We start from the raw sequence: 19,603 nt of genomic DNA on the forward strand, positions 1-19,603 counted from the left end.
TTCTTGGGTTCTGATTAATGCGAGGGGCTACCAGTTTGATACAATTGCCATAAATAGGCAATTTGCTCTATTTACCTTTAAATCTATGTTATTATTAATAATTAATGATTTTTATCTTTGTGGAAACACTGATCATCTTAATGATTTCTCACAATAAGTATATATTGTTGATGAAATATTTTAAATAGGTTAAAATCCAATCTGCACTTTGTTAGAATATATAACAAATTGTACCAAGCTATATTTCTAACAAAAACAAATCATTATTTCTTCTAGATTTTCTGGTACAAAAATTTTAAAATAAATTCAAAAGACTTTAAAATGAGATTTAAAATTGATTCTACAGATTTGCCAGAATAATTTTATTTGATTTTATTTCACAAATATTCTTCGTCGAAAAAACAGAAAATAAAATGATAAATTAAATTTAAATGTATTTATTATTCGTTACAATTAAAAATTGTCAGGAAAGAAGAGGAAGGAATTTAAAAGGTAAAAAGGTATATGTGTTTAAAAATACTTAAAATAATTTTTAAGGTTGTATATTTTCTCTAAAATTGGCTTTCTGAAAGTTTTAAGAAGCAAAGTACAAAAATAAATTCATTTATTTAAACAAGTAAAGACCAAGTCTTTAAAATATTTTCTTAGATTTTCAAATTCTATTTGAGTTTTTTCTAAAAAATGTTGAGCAAAGCGAGACCAGCTTGCTAGTAAATAAATAACATTTTAACAAAAGTGGCAGCTCACTGGTAAGTGCTGCTATTTGAGCTATTTTTAGAACAGGCCAGCGGGCGACTCATCTGGTCCTTACGGGCACCACGTTGGTGACCCCTGCACTAAACAATATTACTTGTCATCTTTTTACTAGCGCAAATAGGGAAATAACCAGTCACAATATATACATTTTATGTATATCTAACAAAAAGCGCGCACAAGGCGGGTAACAAACTAAAAGAGCTAGCATGGGAGCTAGAAAACAAAAGAAGCTTAGCATGGAAGCGAGCAAAAACAAAAGGGCCTAGCGTGGAAGCTAGCGGGTAGTGAGCAGGAAAACAGAAGTTGTTACGTGTTATATAAAGACAAACTGAAAGCAGGGAACAAAAGACCGTAAGCTACAAACTGCTACCAAAATATAGCTGCAATGACACGACACGACAATACAGAAGAGACATCGACACACAAGTGACAATAATCCAGCACTGACCGGATGGGAAGACAGGTCTAAATAGGATCGGGCTGATTGACACCAGGTGTGGCCAGGTGCCAATCAGCCGCAGCTGAGGGGACACAGCAGTCAGGGAGAAAGACAGGAAACAGACAAAATAAGAGCGCTGACTGGAAATACTACACAAACATAGAGGAAAAACTAAAACACAAACTGTCAGGGGCAAGCCTGACAAAGACGAGTCCTCTGTGAGACATTTTTTTTTTGTTTTAAGTTCAATTATTTACGGCGATGACGCTGATGGACGTGACAAAATGTGCTCAGCTTGTAATCAGTCACAATATATACATTTTATGTTTTATATATTTATGAGGTGAAGTGTTTGGATTAATTTTTTTTATTTAGAGATTGTATCTCAGAGTGAAAGAAATACACTTCGCGAAAAATAAAGTTTGAGTACTAAAATGTGTTTTACCCCAAATATTAATAATGATGTAAAAATTAGCTATTATTTGAGACATGGCATCCGTTCAAGTTGAGGCCACTAGTTGAATAATGTAATTAAAACAAATAGCTATAAAGTGCCTGATAAATAAAATTAATAGGATAATAAGTTTTCATTTTTTACTATATTTAGTTCAAGTGGGTGAAGCACCCAGTTATTTATTGAGACATGGCATCTATTAGAGGTCAATCAATCAATCAATCAATCAATGTTTACTTATATAGCCCTAAATCACTAGTGTCTCAAAGGGCTGCACAAACCACCACGACATCCTCGGTAGGCCCACATAAGGGCAAGGAAAACTCACACCCAGTGGGACATCGGTGACAATGATGACTATGAGAACCTTGGAGAGGAGGAAAGCAATGGATGTCGAGCGGGTCTAACATGATACTGTGAAAGTTCGATCCACAATGGATCCAACACAGTCGCGAGAGTCCAGACCAAAGCGGATCCAACACAGCAGCGAGAGTCCCGTTCACAGCGGAGCCAGCAGGAAACCATCCCAAGCGGAGGCAGAGATGTCCCCAGCCGATACACAGGTGAGCAGTACATGGCCACCGGATCGGACCGGACCCCCTCCACAAGGGAGAGTGGGACATACAAGAAAAAGAAAAGAAGCGGCAGATCAACTGGTCTAAAAAGGGAGTCTATTTAAAGGCTAGAGTATACAAATGAGTTTTAAGGTGAGACTTAAATGCTTCTACTGAGGTGGCATCTCGAACTGTTACCGGGAGGGCATTCCAGAGTACTGGAGCCCGAAATGAAAATGCTCTATAGCCCGCAGACTTTTTTTGGGCTTTGGGAATCACTAATAAGCCGGAGTCCTTTGAACGCAGATTTCTTGCCGGGACATATGGTACAATACAATCGGCAAGATAGGACAGAGCTAGACCGTGTAGTATTTTATACGTAAGTAGTAAAACCTTAAAGTCACATCTTAAGTGCACAGGAAGCCAGTGCAGGTGAGCCAGTACAGGCGTATATGTATGTATATATGTATATAAAGGTATATACAGTATAGGTATATATGTATGTATATATGTATATAAAGGTATATACAGTATAGGTATATATGTATGTATATATGTATATAAAGGTATATACAGTATAGGTATATATGTATGTATATATGTATATAAAGGTATATACAGTACAGGCGTAATGTGATCAAACTTTCTTGTTCTTGTCAAAAGTCTAGCAGCCGCATTTTGTACCAACTGTAATCTTTTAATGCTAGACATGGGGAGACCCGAAAATAATACGTTACAGTAGTCGAGGCGAGACGTAACAAACGCATGGATAATGATCTCAGCGTCTTTACAGAATGGAGCGAATTTTAGCGATGTTACGGAGATGAAAGAAGGCCGTTTAAGTAACGCTTTTAATGTGTGCCTCAAAGGAGAGAGTTGGGTCAAAGATAATACCGAGATTCTTTACCGTGTCGCCTTGTTTAATTGTTTGGTTGTCAAATGTTAGAGTTGTATTATTAAATAGAGTTCGGTGTCTAGCAGGACCGATAATCAGCATTTCCGTTTTTTTGGCGTTGAGTTGCAAAAAGTTAGCGGACATCCATTGTTTAATTTCATTAAGACACGCCTCCAGCTGACTACAGTTGAGGTCACTATTTAAAACATCAAAACAAAACAAACTACCACAAATAGAAATATTTGTTCATTCTAATTAAAGAATGATTATCATTTAAAGTGGATAAATTACCCCACAATTAATTAATAGGAGTGGAGACCACTATATGACGAAACACACACACACAATATTACATGTATGAAATAATGATGATGTCATTATAAATATATAAAGGAATACTTTTTCAGGCAAGTTTTGATGAGTTGGATTACTGTCGACACGACAGAAGCGAGCAGCCTTCCACAAATAATTAACACTTGTGAATACAAAGTGGGATAATTCTTCACACATCAGCGTTTTTTTTTTTACACAATCTTCCTTTGGTACATTTATCAAAGTCAACATGATGGACTTTTTTGGAATATGAAGCAGCAGAATGAAGAAATGACAACCTGAACTCAAATCTTGACAGAAACAAAAATAATATTTGTTGGGAGGTTATTTGGAGAGTGTGTGTTCATTCTTGTATTTCTACCCTTCTTGAGACATCAACAAGGAAAAGTAGCTTCCCTATGAGGAGGTGTGAACAAGTTAGGACATAAACCATGGTCCCAATACGGAAAACCGCTGCATCTAATAGAGAATGTCTCATTTGTTGGTGAAATCTATCAAAATGAGGGTGGTCCCAAAAAGGAGGGATTTTTCAAATTCACTGTGTTGTTTTTAAAAGTGCTCCACCTCTGGTCAACATATGAAATAACAAGTGTGTGAAAAAATTTGAAGGGCTCCCCCTCTGGCCAACATATGTAATAACAAGTGTGTAAGAAATTGAAATGCGCCTCCCATTGCCAAAATTAATTGGAAAAAAAAATAATAATAATAATATATATATATATATATATATATGCATCTAATAGAGAATGTCTCATTTGTTGGAGGAATCTATCAAAATGAGGGTGGTCCCAAAAAGGAGGGATTTTTCAAATTCACTGTGTTTTTTTTAAAAGTGTTCCACCTCTGGTCAACATATGAAATAACAAGTGTGTGAAAAAATTTGAAGGGCTCCCCCTCTGGCCAACATATGTAATAACAAGTGTGTAAGAAATTGAAATGCGCCTCCCATAACCAAAATTAATTGAAAGAAAAAAAAAAAAAGTATATATATATATATATGTATATATATATGTATGTATACATATATATATATACATATATATATATTTTTTTTTTTCTTTCAATTAATATATATATATATATATATATATCTCCAAATTGAACCTCTGATTGATACCTGAACATATTATCCGCTGAATTTTGAATATATATATATATATATATGTATATATATATATATGTATATATATATATATATATATATATATATATATGCATCTAATAGAGAATGTCTCATTTGTTGGTGAAATCTATCAAAATGAGGGTGGTCCCAAAAAGGAGGGATTTTTCAAATTCACTGTGTCGTTTTTAAAAGTGTTCCACCTCTGGTCAACATATGAAATAACAAGTGTGTGAAAAAATTTGAAGGGCTCCCCCTCTGGCAAACATATGTAATAACAAGTGTGTAAGAAATTGAAATGCGCCTCCCATAGCCAAAATTAATTAGAAAAATATATATATATATATATATATATATATATATAGATGGAAAGAGAGAGAGAGAAAGAGAGAGATACTATTTAAGTAAATAATGAAGATAAAGAAACAATTACAAACAAAACATTCAAAAATATTTATTTGAACTAAAAGCAGTCTTTTTCTCACAGTGTCGACTTATTTTTCTTATACAATTGGGAAAATTTTCTCATATTCTTTCGGTTTCTGTATTATTGCAAAATTTTCTCGCAAAATCACTTTTTTGGGGTAAAATGATTACATTTTTATGCAAAATGGTGACATTTGACAAATAAAATTGTGACATTTATCACAATAGTGCTGATTTTTTTGTTCTTGCAAAAAAGTTTTTGGAGTAAAATGCAGATTATTATTATAATGTCGCCAACATTTTAAAGTTTTCTTATAAAATTGTGACTTTTGTCGAGTAAAATTACGACTGTTTTCACAAAATTGCTAAAATGTTAAGCGTTTCTTGTAAAATTGTGACTGTTATTGAGTAAAATTCCAACTTTTATCATAATATTGCACAGATGTTCTGTTTTTCTTGTACAGTTTTGACTTGCGTTGAATGACGACGTTTATTATAATACCGCCGAAATTCTGATTTTTTCTTGTGAAATTGTGACCTTTTTCTTGTGAAATTCCAACTCATTTTTCACAACAAGCTTTTTTATATTTGCATAGTATGTATATATTATTAATGTTGTAAATACACAGCTTTATACATCTAGAAAGGGTGGTCCTAAAGATGTAGGCTTTTTTTGGGGGTCTCAAGAAGGTAATAAATACAAGTTTGTGTGTGTGTGTGTGTGTGTGTGTGTGTGTGTGTGTGTGTGTGTGTGTGCTTGCGTGCATGCGTGTGTGTTTTCAAGCAGACTAAAAGTGTTGAAAAAGATGTTGCTTGGACGGCAAAAAAAGAAGACTGTCAGAGTTAGTTTGTGACGAACCCCAAGATACAGAGAAGGAGGCAGGCATTGAACAGGAAAACATGATTTAATAAAATACTAGAACACGAACAAACAAAAGGGTACAAACAAAAACGGCGCACAAGGCGGATAACAAACTAAAAGAGCTAGCATGGGAGCTAGAAAACAAAAGGAGCTTAGCATGGAGGCGAGCAAAAACAAAAGGGCCAAGCGTGGAAGTTAGCGGGTAGTGAGCAGGAAAACAGAAGTCGTTACGTGTTATATAAAGACAAACTGAAAGCAGGGAACAAAAGACCGTAAGCTACAAACTGCTACCAAAATATAGCTGCAATGACACGAAACGATACGACACGACAATACGGAAGAGACATCGACACAGAAGTGACAATAATCCAGCACTGACTGGATGGGAGCGGGCTGATTGACACCAGGTGTGGCCAGGTGCCAATCAGCCGCAACTGAGGGGACACAGCACTCAGGGAGAAAGACAGGAAACAGACAAAATAAGAGCGCTGACAGGAAATACTACACACACATAGAGGAAAAACTAAAACACAAACAAACTGTCAGGGGCAAGCCTGACAAAGACGATGTTCACTAATAAACTCCATGAGACATTTTTTTTGTTTTAAGTTCAATTATTTACGGCGATGGCGCCAACAGCCGTGACGCTGATGGACGTGAAGGTGCTGATCGCCGGTGACAAAATGTGCTCAGCTGTAAACACGCGACATCGATTGTTGTATTTTTTTTATGTATATCTTTATACCTCCCCAACATGACAGCTACTTCATGTAGGAGGATCTCAGGGGGGTGTCAAAGATGGCAGGACGTCTCTGTGTGTGTGTGTGTGTGTGGTAACAGATGTCCGCCCCCCCTCCCCCGGTGGCTTGACGTGGCGCACGTGTAAAGTGACAGTGATGGACAGCAGGTAGTCTGGTTTATTAATTGAAGACATTTGAATGCATAAAAAGGTGAGAGGTCAACACGAAAGCCGCCATTATCCCAAAATAAAAAGCATATTTTCATAATTGTTGGTTATGAGCAATAAACAGGAGGGTAATGATTTCTGGGGAAGGGGTGTATGTTGGAAATTGTAATGATTCATACAAGGCATTTCTGTTTAAATGGTTAGAACAGGTGTGCCCATTACCAGTCGACCGCGGGGGGTGTGTCAGTCCATCTCCAGCCAGGCTTTTAAAAAAAATAGAGCTAAAAATGAGTGATCATCAATCTTCACCAAGACGTCACTTAAATGACATTCACGGTACCGGAGGGTCTTGTGAGATGACGCTGGCTGCTGCAAGATCATTATTATGAAAATATGACCGAGAGGAAGGCCAGAAACACTTTTTATTTCAACAGACTCTCGCGCCGTACCTTCCGTCAAAACTCTAAAGGCCGACTGCACATTTCCTATCTTCACAATAAAAGCCCTGCTTCATGCCGCCTGCGCTAACTAAATACAGAGTCTCGGAAAACTGGCGTGCACAAGCGATCCCTCAGAAAGCTGGCGTGCACATCACTTGTGCACGCCAGCTTTCTGAGACTCTTATTTTGTTAGCGCAGGCAGCATGAAGCAGGGCTTTTATTGTGAAGATAGGAAATGTGCAGTCGGCCTTTAGAGTTTTGACGGAAGGGACGGCACGAAAGTCTGTTGAAATAAAAAGTGTTTCTCGCCTTCCTCTCTGTCATTTTTTCATAATAATGAACTGGCAGCAGCCAGCGTCATCTCACAAGACCCTCGGGTGCCGTGAATGTCAATCAAGCAAGCTACGGAATTTGCCGCCAATGTTTATCTTGTAAAGTGTATGGAAGCTGGATGAATTAGATGCCAAAAACCAACCACTTTCATGTGGTATTGTACAGAAAGGACAACTTTTTTTCTCCTCCATTTGAAAATGTGGGCGTTATCATCATTACTGTCTGATTCCAATCAATGCAAGTCATCAGAATCAGGTAATACACCAACTTATATTCTTGTCTTTGTGAAAGAAAGACATCTATATGTGTTACACATGCTTGTATTATCATTAAACACATTTAACTTGTTTACAAAAATGTCTCTTTCATAAACAAATAAATATAAATGATATATATAAATGAGGTAGATCCCCTCGAGTTGGTCAATTGAAAAGTAGCTCGCCTGCAGAAAAAGTGTGGGCACCCCTGGGTTAGAACTTTAAAATGAATGAAGTCTGGACAGCAGGTGTCTTTGATACTAAGTTTTTGGGAGTTATAATTGACTATAAATCATCATGGAGACAACATGTAAATTATATAAAAACAAAAATATAAAAAAACACTTGGTGTTTTGTATAAAACTAAAGAATTACTTAATTATAATTATTTGTTAACAATTTATTATACTTTGATACTTCCATACATGACATACTGTGTAGAACTCTGGGGAACCACTTTTATAACCATAATTAATGGTATTGTTTTGCTGCAAAAAAAAAAAGCTGTACGGCTAATAAACAAAGCAGGATATTATGACCATATTTGTTCAATCAAAACTTATGAAATTTCAAGATATTGTTTATTATAAAACAACACAGATAATGTTCAAAGCAAAAATAAATACTCTTCCAGAAGGAATTCCAAAATACTTCTCTCTACAGACCAGCAAATACAATCTAAGAGATGAATCGAAGTTTATTTGACCAAAAGCAAGACTAGTTGTTAAACGTAGATGTTTATCTGTTCTTGGTGTTAATTTGTGGAATTCTGTTGGTAGAGAAATAAAAATGAGTGACTCAGTATTTAATTTCAAAAAGAACATGTCACAATGTATTTTAAAAAGTTATGTGAACTAGAAATGTATGTTTGTTTGGTTAAATGTTGTATTTAGAAGGTATGTATGTTTTATCTATTTACAAAAAAGTGCATGTGTGTAAGTATATATTTTTGTATTATTTGTTAAAGGGCAACATCAATGTAAATGCTGAATGACTATATTTCTTTTGTATTACAAAATTAATAGAAAAGGTAACTTAATTGAATGTAAAAAATGTTATGTTGGGCATATAAGCTTTTTTTGCTTCTGCCTGTTTCAGTCATGTTATTCATTTTTGAATCGTGATCTATGTTTGAATATGTTTTTGTTAGACTGAAAATAAACTGAAACTGAAACAGTGTTATGAATGCTGTATAAGGACTTTATGAACGGGTTTGATTGCAGCTGAGATAGGCTCCAGCGCCCCCTGTGACCCTGAAGGGAATAAGCGGCAGAAAAATGGATGAAATTATTTTTTTCCCGCCATTTATACACCTTAATTGACAATTACAGTTCCATGTTGTACAGCAGGGGTGGCCACACTTTTTCTGCAGGCGAGCTACTTTTCAATTGACCAAATCAAGGGCATCTACCTCATTTATATATATCATTTATATTTATTTATTTATGAAAGAGACATTTTTGTAAACAAGTTAAATGTGTTTAATGATAATACAAGCATGTGTAACACATATAGATGTCTTTCTTTCACGAAGACAAGAATATAAGTTGGTGTATTACCTGATTCTGATGACTTGCATTGATTGGAATCAGACAGTAATGATGATAACGCCCACATTTTCAAATGGAGGAGAAAAAAAGTCGTCCTTTCTGTACAATACCACATGAAAGTGGTTGGTTTTTGGCATCTTATTCATCCAGCTTCCATACACTTTACAAGAAAAACATTGGCGGCAAATTCCGTACCTTGCTCGCTTGTGCACGTGTAGTGAGTCTTATTCTGCGTTGTGTAGTTTTTTATAAGTAGGAGACACTCCACCATTCCGTCGTTTCATCAATTATTGACCACCTTTGTTGGAAACATAAAACACATACACAGGTCTCTACTTTTCTGGCGGAGTGATATCTCATCAGCAAAAGTCCGATAGAAGAGGAAGTAAACAACATTCATTCATCCAAAAAACAAAAATAATAATTTAAATTACATTAACAAAAACGTTTTATCACACAAAAAAATAAAAATAATAATACACGAATCCATATACCTTTGTTGGAAACATAATACACATACACAGGTCTCTACTTTTCTGGCGGAGTGATACCTCATCAGCAAAAGTCCGATAGAAGAGGAAGTAAACAACATTCATTCATCCAAAAAACAAAAATAATAATTTAAATTACATTAGCAAAAACGTTTTATCACACAAAAAATAATAATAATAATAATACACAAATCCACATACCTTTGTTGGAAACATAAAACACATACACAGGTCTCTACTTTTCTGGCGGAGTGATACCTCATCAGCAAAAGTCCGATAGAAGAGGAAGTAAACAACATTCATTCATACAAAAAAACAAAAATAATCATTTAAATTACATTAACAAAAACGTTTTATCACAAAAAAAAAAAAATAACAATAATACACAAATCCACATACCTTTGTTGGAAACATAAAACACATACACAGGTCTCTACTTTTCTGGCGGAGTGATACCTCATCAGCAAAAGTCCGATAGAAGAGGAAGTAAACAACATTAATTGATACAAAAAAACAAAAATAATAATTTAAATTACATTGACAAAAACGTTTTATCACAAAAAAAAAAATAATAATAATACACAGATCCACATACCTTTGTTGGAAACATAAAACACATACACAGGTCTCTACTTTTCTGGCGGAGTGATACCTGCGTAAATACCATGTGTAATTATGACCAAACATTTCAAATATTCGACGCTCTAATCCTTACTTAACAAAATTGTGCATAAAAAAATACTTAAAACAACACATCACTTATACCTACAACTTTAATGTTTTAACTTTTAAAGTATTATGAAAGTTTAGAAATAATATTTACACAAGAAACACGGAGCAGTGTGGAACTATTACCTCATCAGCAAAAGTCCGATAGAAGAGGAAGTAAATATCCGAAAAAAAAAAATGCAGAGTCACTTCCTGCATCGGACATCCGGTTCTTCAAAATAAAACCAATACTTCAAAATAAAACATAACACCCAAGAAACACAGAGCAGTGTGGAACTATTACCTCATCAGCAAAAGTCCGATAGAAGAGGAAGTAAATATCCGGAAAAAAAAACGCAGTCACTTCCTGCATCGGACATCCGGTTCTTCAAAATAAAACCAATACTTCAAAATAAAACATAACACCCAAGAAACACGGAGCAGTGTGGAACTATTACCTCATCAGCAAAAGTCCGATAGAAGAGGAAGTAAATATCCGAAAAAAAAAAATGCAGAGTCACTTCCTGCATCGGACATCCAGTTCTTCAAAATAAAACCAATACTTCAAAATAAAACATAACACCCAAGAAACACGGAGCAGTGTGGAACTGTTACCTCATCAGCAAAAGTCCGATAGAAGAGGAAGTAAATATCCGAAAAAAAAAACGCAGAGTCACTTCCTGCACCGGACATCCGGTTCTTCAAAATAAAACCAATACTTCAAAATAAAACATAACACCCAAGAAACACGGAGCAGTGTGGAACTATTACCTCATCAGCAAAAGTCCGATAGAAGAGGAAGTAAATATCAGAAAAAAAAACGCAGTCACTTCCTGCACCGGACATCCGGTTCTTCAAAATAAAACCAATACTTCAAAATAAAACATAACACCCAAGAAACACGGAGCAGTGTGGAACTGTTACCTCATCAGCAAAAGTCCGATATAAGAGGAAGTAAATATCCGAAAAAAAAAAATGCAGAGTCACTTCCTGCATCGGACATCCGGTTCTTCAAAATAAAACCAATACTTCAAAATAAAACATAACACCCAAGAAACACGGAGCAGTGTGGAACTATTACCTCATCAGCAAAAGTCCGATAGAAGAGGAAGTAAATATCCGAAAAAAAAAATGCAGAGTCACTTCCTGCATCGGACATCCAGTTCTTCAAAATAAAACCAATACTTCAAAATAAAACATAACACCTAAGAAACACGGAGCAGTGTGGAACTATTACCTCATCAGCAAAAGTCCGATAGAAGAGGAAGTAAATATCCGAAAAAAAAAAATGCAGAGTCACTTCCTGCATCGGACATCCGGTTCTTCAAAATAAAACCAAATACCATGAATTGATTAACGTGGACCCCGACTTAAACAAGTTGAAAAACGTATTGGGGTGTTACCATTTAGTGGTCAATTGTACGGAATATGTACTGTACTGTGCAATCTACTAATAAAAGTATCAATCAATCAATCAATACTTCAAAATAAAACATAACACCCTGTCTCGTTCATAATATAGCGTAACAACATCACACTATTACACACGCCAGCTTTCCGAGACTCTTATTTTGTTAGCGCAGGCAGGATGAAGCAGCGCTTTTATTGTGAAGATAGGAACTGTGCCGTCGGCCTTTAGAGTTTTGACGGAAGGTATGGCGCTGTTGAAATAAAAAGTGTTTTCTCGCCTTTCTGTCGGTCATTTTTTCTTAATAATGATCTCGCAGCAGCCAGCGTCATCTCACTATGAATCGTGTCAATAGCTATTCGCTCAATAGCTTCAGTTTCTTCTTCAATACTTTCATACTCCAACCATCCGTTTCAATACATGCGTAATCTGTTGAATCGCTTAAGTCGCTGAAATCCGAGTTTGAATCCGAGCTAATGTCGCTATATCTTGCTGTGGTGTTCCCATTGTTTGTTTACATTGGCAGCACTGTGTGACGTCACAGGGACATGGATAGTGGTTTCGAAGATAGCCGAAAATAAGGCACTTTAAAGCTTTATTTAGGGATATTCCGAGACCGGTAAAATTTTGAAAAAAAATTCAAAAAATACAACAAGCCACTGGGAACTGATTTTTTTTGTTTTTAACCCTTTTGAAATTGTGATAATGTTCCCCTTTAACTTACTTTCGCTTTCGGAGCCAATGACTTCCTGCATGGAAACACATCCAAATGAGGAATAATAACAACAGCACATTATTGATCACAAGTCTGGTTTTCCTCGACCGATTTTCACTATTTCAAGACGCTTTGAGGTGGGTACGAGATTGGGAGCAGTGAGCAAACGCACAAAGCAGGAGAGTCCAAACATAGTAGACAAGCTTTTTTTTCCCCTGTCAAAACAAAGCGGTACCAAACTATTTTTGCACATTTTTTGAGGAGGGAGGAGGACGCGGCGTCACATTTGTCCACCACCGGGCTGCGGCTAAGTGAGCCTCAACTGACCAGAAAAGATTGTCCGCTGTCTGTTAGCCGCGTAATGGACTCGTTGAAGTCGTCCAATTAGGAGGCGGCGAGATGGCGCTCGCTTCATTACGGGCCTCCGACGGCCGCCGCTCTACATTTACGTCACAAATGATTTCAGGCCAAATGAATGTTTTTATTGTCTTCTCTTAAAGCGCGCACACACACACACACACACACACACACACACACACACACGAGAGCGGGGGTCAATTCCCACATGTAACAGCTGAGCACCATCTAGAGGTGCAAGGACGTCACTGTGGCTTCTAGTCCTTTTCCCTTCTCTGAGACCACCTAGACCAGGCTGAGAGAGCCAAAAAGCCAAATATTTTAAAATGTATTTCCGTAAGAGCCATATAATATTTTTTTTTCACACTGAACACAACTAAACGCGTGCATTATTAAGTAAGACCAACATTTCTAGAGTATAATAGGTCACTTATTCTTTGTAATAACATTCTGAAGCTAACTGTGGAGGGGGGCGTGGCCTGTGGGCCTGCAGTGAACTGGGGTGTGCCAGGACCGGCCTCGAAATCAGCGACAGGTGCGTAGATGGCCCAGCTGGGCCTTGTTATCTAATCACCTGTCACTCTGTTATAAGCTCCCTCTATCAGTGTGTGAATGGGTAAATGTGGAAGTAGTGTCAAAACGCTTTGAGTACCTTGAAGGTAGAAAAGCGCTATACAAGTACAACCTATTTATTTATTTATTTATAAGCAGCAGCCAGGAGGAGAAACGGGGTTGGGGCTGGAGCCAGAGCGCGAGCGAAAACGAAAGAGAATAATACAATTGCTGGAAAGCAACTGAGGGACTTATTGAAAAATAAAACAATATTGTAACCCTGAAACAGGCTCTCATGTCGGTGCTTGGTGGTCTGAAGAACCCCCAGGAGGACAAGCCCCACACTAACCAATAATAAATAAATAACTTCTTACCATTAACGCAACTTCTTGAACAGGTGCGGTAGAAAACGGATGGATGGATTAAAAAAGCATGAGAATGTTTTATATTTTGAACGTTATTTTTAACACTGTGATTACAAGTGGAATTATTCATTATTTATCGTGTTAAGCAATGCCAGCTCAGATTTATCCGAGAGCCAGATGCAGTCATCAAAAGAGCCACATCTGGCTCCCGAGCCATAGGTTCCCTACCCCTGGCCTAGACGGTCATGTTTGAAGACAGAAATATCTGCTGACTCGGCACGTCTGGATCCAAACGCTCCGGTCAAGACCTCCGAATCAGAACCAGGTGATGACGGAAATAGGAAATGGAATCAAAACACCGGGGACAGATCAAAGTCTCAGCGTGTGTGTGTGTGTGTGTGTGTCGGCACGGAGGTCTGACAAGTGGGATCGTTGACGAGAGGCAGAACTCTGATGTGAAGTTCTGCCGTTGTCTATGTCTCCCGTCCAAAGGCAAAACCTAGTAACTCACTTCTAGCTGATTTTGAGAAAACAAAGGAAAACCGATCTATCTTGCTGCTGTCTTACAAAGATCTACAAAGTCATCAAAGGTAGAGATGTTTTCTTGAGCTTTCATTTTCTTGCCGATTGAGCCATGGATTGAATCTGCTCTCATGAACGTGTGCCCTTTTTTTCAGATATTTTATCACAATCTCGGGTGGGCCCCATTCTGTGTTTGCACATTGGGCAAGAAGCCGTGTACAGCGTCCAGTTTTTATTTGGACCTCCACAGTTATCTGCCCCAAAAGAGTATGCAAGGGGAAGAATCAAGAACAATACAACCGAGCGGTATAGCTCGGTTGGTAGAGTGGCCGTGCCAGCAACTTGAGGGTTGCAGGTTCGATTCCCGCTTCCGCCATCCTAGTCACTCCCGTTGTGTCCTTGGGCAAGACACTTTACCCACCTGCTCCCAGTGCCACCCACACTGGTTTAAATGTAACTTAGATATTGGGTTTCACTATGTAAAGCGCTTTGAGTCACTAGAGAAAAGCGCTATATAAATATAATTCACTTCACTTCACTACATTTAATGAAGGTGCTTGCAACGTCCTGGGCCAATCTTCCAAATATCCCCTCGTGCCGTAATATCAATCAATAAATCAATCAATGTTTACTTATATGGCCCTAAATCACTAGTGTCTCAAAGGGCTGCACAAACCACCACGACATCCTCGGTAGGCCCACATAAGGGCAAGGAAAACTCACACCCAGTGGGACGTCGGTGACAATGATGACTATGAGAACCTTGGAGAGGAGGAAAGCAATGGATGTCGAGCGGGTCTAACATGATACTGTGAAAGTTCAATCCATAATGGATCCAACACAGTCGCGAGAGTCCAGTCCAAAGCGGATCCAACACAGCAGCGAGAGTCCCGTTCGCAGCGGAGCCAGCAGGAAACCATCCCAAGCGGAGGCGGATCAGCAGCGCAGAGATGTCCCCAGCCGATACACAGGCAAGCGGTACATGGCCACCGGATCGGACCGGACCCCCTCCATAGGGGAGAGTGGGACATAGGAGAAAAAGAAAAGAAAAGAAACAAATGTCTCATTAAAGACAATAAGGCGACTGACAAAGAAGCTCCGATTGGTCCCTTGAGATACTAGGTTTTTCTGTTGCATCCACGCGGTTATGTGGTAGTTGCTAGGTCCTGCCATGCGGCGTAACAGCTTACTTACGGAACAAATTACAATATCGCGTACACTAATGTAAAGCATATCACTTAGGAACTCCAAAATTATTATCAGCTCAGTTTTGACCAAAATGTAGTTACTGGGTTTTGCCTTTGGACGGGACATGTGTGCTCTCCTCCTGGTTTTAGTGGGATCTTCTAGTCTCAGTCCTCTTGTCCTCTTCTTCTACTGTCGGTCCTGTGTTGTGTCTCAGCTCGTCAGGACGCTTTCAGAAGTACACTGCAGTATGCACACTGTCTACTTACTTCTTAAGTGCGCGGATGTGCAAAAATTTGCTTTGGTTGGTAAAATCTATGTTTACAATAACAATCTACAAGGTTAATATAATTAGTGTATCTGTCCTAACCTCCATTTCTGTACTTTCTTTTGTAATTCAAGTCTTCACTACATATATGTTGGGTTGTACGGTATATCGATACTAGTAGACAGTGGGGCAAAAAAGTATTTAGTCAGTCACGGATTGTGCAAGTTCTCCCACTTCAAATGATGACAGAGTTCTGTAATGTTCATCATAGGTACACTTCAACTGTGAGAGACAGAATGGGGAAAAAAAATCCAGGAATTCACATTGTAGGAATTTTAAATGATTTATTTGTAAATGATGGTGGAAAATAAGTATTTGGTCAACCATTCAAAGCTCTCACTGATGGAAGGAGGTTTTGGCTCAAAATCTCAGGATACATGGCCCCATTCATTCTTTCCTTAACACGGATCAATCGTCCTGTCCCCTTAGCAGAAAAACAGCCCCAAAGCATGATGTTTCCACCCCCATGCTTCACAGTAGGTATGGTGTTCTTGGGATGCAACTCAGTATTCTTCTTCCTCCAAACACCACCAGTTGAGTTTATACCAAAATGGATACATGGATGATACAGCAGAGGATTGGGAGAATGTCATGTGGTCAGATGAAACCAAAATAGAACTTTTTGGTATAAACTCAACTGGTGGTGTTTGGAGGAAGAAGAATACTGAGTTGCATCCCAAGAACACCACACCTACTGTGAAGCATGGGGGTGGAAACATCATGCTTTGGGGTTGTTTTTCTGCTAAGGGGACAGGACGATTGATCCGTGTTAAGGAAAGAATGAATGGGGCCATGTATCGTGAGATTTGGAGCCAAAACCTCCTTCCATCAGTGAGAGCTTTGAATGGTTGACCAAATACTTATTTTCCACCAAAATTTACAAATAAATTCTTTAAAATTCCTACAATGTGAATTCCTGGATTTTTTTCCCACATTCTGTCTCTCACAGTTGAAGTGTACCTATGATGAACATTACAGAACTCTGTCATCATTTGAAGTGGGAGAACTTGCACAATCGCTGGGGGACTAAATACTTTTTTGCCCCACTGTACTAGTATACTAATGAGTCAAAAACGGTACTATACTCTATACTATTTTTGGATTTATGTAAGCATGACGGCGCACCATCACGTTGTGACATTGCTGGTTTTACGAGCATGTTCGGCAGCGCACAATCACAGAGTACTTACAAGCAGACCCAGTGTGTAGATAGAAAAGGTAGAATGGAGCCATTTTGGCCTAAAAACTAAATATAAAGGTGAAACGATAACACTGAAACGCCCTCAGGAAGGCTAGCGAGTTAGCGGCCTCTGTCCATCCACAATTGGCAGTGTTTTAGCTACTTCTAAATCACTAATTCTAAATAAAGTAAGTTTCCTACAAGTACCATTATCACTGCAGGAGGAGGAATAGCTTAACATGCTTCACTACACACCATAGGAGGATACAATAGCTCACCGGCGTCACAATGTAAACAAATGCCATGGGTGGATCTACACCTGACATCCACTGTAATGATACCAAGTACAGGAGGGTATTTAGTCGATACTACTATGATTACATCGGTATTTTTTAGCATCACAAAAAAGTGTATATTGTGTTTATAAACTCAGAAAATATGTCCCTGGACACATAAGAACTTTATGACAAAGGTATGATGCTGTAACTACCTGGTATCGAATCGATACCTAAATGTGTGGTATCATCCAAAACTAATGTAAAGCATCCAAACAGAAGAATAAGTGATTATTACATTTGAACAGAAGTGTAGATAGAACATGTTAAAATCAGAAAATAAGCAGATATTAACAGCAAATGAACAAGTTGATTAATAATTATTTTTTTACAGCTTGTCCTTTATTATTTTGACAAAATAATAGAATGATAAATGACACAATATGTTACTGCATATGTCAGCAGACTAATTAGGAGCCTTGGTTTGCTTACTTAACTACTAAAAGACAAGAAACAGATGTTTAATGTACCCTTAAAGTGAAGTGAATTATATTTATATAGCGCTTTTCGCTAGTGACTCAAAGCGCTTTACATAGTGGAACCCAATATCTAAGTTACATTTAAACCAGTGTGGGTGGCACTGGGAGCAGGTGGGTAAAGTGTCTTGCCCAAGGACACAACGGCAGTGACTAGGATGGCGGAAGCGGGAATCGAACCGGCAACCCTCAAGTTGCTGGCACGGCCGCTCTACCAACCGAGCTATGCCGCCCCACTTTTAGGATCACTAGCGCCCTCTACCACCAGGAGGCGGGAGTCATTCAATGACTCATATTTGACACACGCAGCTACGGTATGTTAATAAAACATAGCTGCTTACTGTTCTTTTTTAGCATATTCAATAGCTTGGACCTTAAATCCTACTGAATAGCTCTTAATCTTCTTTCCTTTATGCGATTTCAAATTATTGAAATCAGCCTCCTCCCTTTTGAAAATGACGACAGGTGAAGTGTCACTCGTGACGTGACGAGTTTGACCCGGTGGAAATTCTAGACATGCGTTAATTATAAATAATATTTTGCGAAACAAGTAATTCTAGCCAGGCACATACTATATACCCGGCGGCAATTCAAGGAAATACGGTATATATCGTGACATGGACTAAAAATATTGATATTGATAAAAGGCCATATTGCCCCGCCCTATGTATCTCTTATGTGTGACTGCTCACACTTATTATAACATGTAACAAATAAAAGTGCTTCGAGGTCTGCAAGCACAACTTGAATTACTCTTTACATTAGACGCACCTGGTTATGAGGCGCGGCGTCGATTTTTGAGAGAATGAAAACGTTTTTAAGCGCTCTATAGTCCGAAAAATACGGTATGTTAAGATTGTTTGTTAAAATAAAGCCAATGATGCAGTTTTTCGTGGTCCCTTTTATTTAAAAAAAGTATCAAAATACATTTCGATACCGGTACCAAAATATTGGTATCGAGACAACCCTACATATATGTATCGTTGCATTTGAAACAATTGTAACTGTGTGAATTTCCAAACATTCACACAAATAAGATTCGATGACAGGAAGTGTTGAACTTCTGAAAATGTAAAAAAAAAAAAAAAAAAAAACGTGTCTGCATTGGTAACGAAACATTCAAAGATGTCAGCTTGTTGCTTACATTTGCGTTGTGTGCGTTTGACTGACAGTCGGTGATATTTATGTTCAGTGTGGAGTGCGTTGCTTTGTTTCTGATCTTTCTCACACACACACACACACACACACACACACACACGCAGCTTCTGTTGTTCTTGACATTCCGTCGATATCGTTTGCGTCTGTCAGCTCGATACGTTTGATGGACCGACTCTGACCTCTTTGAATTGGGCAAAAGGGAAAAACGTGCCAGCCTCCTTCGCCTCGCCCGAGTCCTCCTTCCTCTCGCATTCCGCGCACGTGCGCTAACGTCTTTCAGAGAGGAAGTCTGTCGACGACAACTTCAAACAGTAAAAGCTACACACACAAAAAAAAGAAGTAGGATTTCCTGCGACACTTGTTGGAGCGCCATGACACACCTTTTATTTTGACCTGGTATGAAAAAGTTTTTCATACAAAAAAGTGCAAAAGGTATAATTTAAGTTGAAAAGTTAACATTTGGATGCATTTTAATACAAAGTATGTATATATATATA

At 38.0% G+C, this 19,603-nt stretch overlaps 1 protein-coding gene and 1 long non-coding RNA gene across 4 annotated transcripts in view; one reads left to right on the forward strand and one right to left on the reverse strand.

The window, feature by feature from the left end:
* The window catches only part of znf536 (zinc finger protein 536), a 650,381-nt gene that overhangs the window by 584,686 nt on the left and 46,092 nt on the right, over nt 1-19,603 (forward strand). The gene's annotated exons all lie outside the window — the stretch shown is intronic.
* LOC133548226 (uncharacterized) overlaps nt 18,854-19,603 on the reverse strand; it is a 69,414-nt gene continuing 68,664 nt past the window's right edge. Inside the window, exon 3 of the long non-coding RNA XR_009805820.1 lies at nt 18,854-19,424. This is a non-coding gene — a long non-coding RNA (uncharacterized LOC133548226). The remainder of the gene's footprint in view (nt 19,425-19,603) is intronic.

Source organism: Nerophis ophidion, linkage group LG02 (genome assembly GCF_033978795.1).
Source record: "Nerophis ophidion isolate RoL-2023_Sa linkage group LG02, RoL_Noph_v1.0, whole genome shotgun sequence".
NCBI classification, from domain to species: Eukaryota; Metazoa; Chordata; class Actinopteri; order Syngnathiformes; family Syngnathidae; genus Nerophis; species Nerophis ophidion.